The sequence below is a fragment of the Psammomys obesus genome, unplaced genomic scaffold, assembly GCF_907164565.1.
Source record: "Psammomys obesus unplaced genomic scaffold, mPsaObe1.curated_primary_1811, whole genome shotgun sequence".
Taxonomy (NCBI): domain Eukaryota; kingdom Metazoa; phylum Chordata; class Mammalia; order Rodentia; family Muridae; genus Psammomys; species Psammomys obesus.
In genome coordinates this window covers 415163-418077 of record NW_026590412.1, presented here as the reverse complement: position 1 = coordinate 418077, position 2915 = coordinate 415163, and the positions used below count along the sequence as shown (strand labels likewise).

The 2915-nt window shown below is 36.6% G+C and overlaps 1 pseudogene; it reads left to right on the top strand.

The window, feature by feature from the left end:
* The first annotated feature begins 432 nt into the window (after positions 1 to 432).
* Positions 433 to 2657, top strand: LOC129676791 (uncharacterized; annotated as a pseudogene).
* Positions 2658 to 2915: the final 258 nt, after the last annotated feature.

Below are 2915 nucleotides of genomic sequence, written 5' to 3'. Positions count from 1 at the left end.
AAGACATTGTTCTGAGCTGAGCAGGGGCTGTCTCTGACATGAACTCAGTGGCTGGTTCTTTGATCACCTATCCCTGAGGGGGGATCAGCCTTACCAGTCCACAGAGGAAGACAATGCTTCCAGTCCTGATGAGACCTTATAGGCTAGGGTCAGATGGAAGGGGAGGAGTCCCCTATAAGTGGACTGAGGGAGGGGTATGGGAAGAAGAGGGGGAGGGAGGGGCCACAGCTGGGATACAAAGTGAATAAACTGTAATCAAAAATAAAATAAAATAAAATAAAATAAAATAAAATAAAATAAAATAAAATAAAATAAATCTGCCCAACAGAACTTCTGTAACTGCAGGTGGCGTTTCTTGTCATTTTGGGACTCCCTCTATTGTCAAAGTTTCTTTTAACTAGGAGGAATGTTTATGATCCTGTCAATTTCCAAATGGATCTCCTCACCCACAATACACAAAGGTAAAAACTTAAAACAAGTTATGTGGAGGCTTTCAAATTAGGTCTTTATGAAACACATGTTATCTATTTCATGGGTTTCAGACATCAGCAGCAACAACTGCTGCAAGGCTAGTACACTTATTGGGCACAACAACAATCTCCATCCTGTTTCCAGTTCTGCTTCAAACCACATTGATACTGAAAATATCTGCCTTGGCAAGGGAGAGCTCATTGACAGGGGCGTTACGAAGCCACCACTAATTGCAAACTCATCTTGCTGATGTAAATTCTCCAAGTAGTCCATCTACTGTCTTCTACCAGTTAGAAAACAGAAGACTGGAAGACTGTATAGGAAAGGGTTCCTGGCAAGTGGATACAGTCACCTCACATTTTCAGAATGAGCATTGGCAATAACGTTACTCACATGCTTAGTGCTTACTAACTAAAAAAAAATCCTCCTTTGTTTCTGCTAAATAACTGAGCTTTGCATTGAGCGTCAACACTAATCCAAAGATTTGAACTAAGAAAAGGTCCAAAGAACTTGTCTCATAGTGTCAGTATGAAGTGTAAGGCTTGTGTCAAAGACATCTGTCAGGATATTTTTGTTTCACTAAAATGAAGTCAATTTTATGAATGTGAAATTTTGAGTAAGATGTGGGTAATAATTACAAATATCTGTGATTCCACCTATTTTACACATAGATTTTTGGATATGTGTTACTGAGAAAATAATTCAGACTCTCACACATGTTATGTAATCTATGTACCACTGAGATATTACCAGCCTAGTTACCTATAGATTTTGAAGGTCATTTACACTGCAGCTTTATTTTTTAAATATGTATAGCTTTCTTCAGAAATGTGTACATTTCGGAAATATGAAAAAAGAAGAATGACAGTGTACTTTAGATTAAGAAGTGTACCTGTTATGATCACAACTCTTTTAGTGCATATATAAACATACTTATATATGTCAAATGCATAAGTAATATATAATATATAAGTATTGTATAATATATAAATAATTAATTTTGGCATAAATGGTTGTATTATGTGTATTATTTTCATTTTCCTTTGTTCTTTCAGCAGATCGCATAGGAGTTCAATTTCTAATAGTTATGAAATGTTCTGCTATAATTCTTTAGAAATCACATTTTGAGTATTGCTCTACATATTACTTTCTTTTAAGTTATTACTAATGTTGATATATTACAAACAGAGGTGAAATAGGTATCATCTTACTCTTACCTCACTATTATTAATTCTAAGCATTGAAATTCCTGGTAAACAAATATTAACATTTTACCATTTGACAGATATAAAATTGTCATCCAAAATATCTTAGAGCAATTACCTCTGCCACTCTAGTGGATTTCTGAGCTTTTTATATTCTAACCTAGAGTGTGGAGAACCCTAATACACACATAGACCACTTAAATACAACTTTGAGAGAGCAGAGACAAGGTATGGGTATGTAGTGCTCTATAAATCATAACCCATTCTGGTTTTCCTCCTCTTTTGTGTTCCTGGTGGGCACTATACTTCTTCAATCTCATCTTCAGGTTTGTTGTGGCAAAGGAATGTATCTTTAGACTGACTTGATTCGTTTGCAGCCTATCAGCTTTAGTGTTTGAAATAATCTTTGCAAGCAGCTGATACAGAGGGCTGTGGAAATTTGACATAAGATCGTGAAGTCTGTGCTTTTTGGACTCTGGGAAGTATATTACTCAAGAATTTAACATCTCTGGATCTGTGATCAGAATTCTGGTGCACAGCCCTATCAACACAACATGGACCTTTTCACCTGGATTCCAGTATTCACAGACTATCAGGATAGTATGGGTCATTTTGATGAAACCGGTAGTTCTAATTTTCAGTGCAGTAGCCAGTTGCATGAAAGACAAGATGCAGATATTTTTGTACAAGATCTCTGCCTTAGTTCTGTTTGTTAGTAACCTTTGCACATTTGTTTCTGTGAGCTGGAACCATACTGTAGACCATTGTGGCCAAACCATATTGTATTTTCCACCTACCTTTCCTGTTAAGAAAGATGCTGTTGTAAAGAAACACTACACTGCTGCATTCCCAATAGAGGTTCTGACAGCTACGATGTCATTCTTTGGTGTGATGATGTTCCTCTTGGAGATGAGCTCTTTGACATAATAGAGTGAAGTGAAGGCTGAGTGTGCTTTCAAACTGATTGATCAAAAGGCCTGAGGTGAAGGTTCTGGCATCTGACAGATGGTCTTTAAAGACTTTTTTATATGCACACATTATTAATGTAACCATGAACTTATTCCAAATTAAACAAAAATCGACATGGTTTCTGTGTATGTGTCTCAAGCTTGAATCCCTCTCTACCTGCCATGTGTATGTGTGTTTAAGGGTTTTCACATCTTAGAGTCTGCCAGTCACAATCATGTATTTAGATACTGTCAACAATCTATGGCAGGCAAAAGTTACTGGTGAAATGTA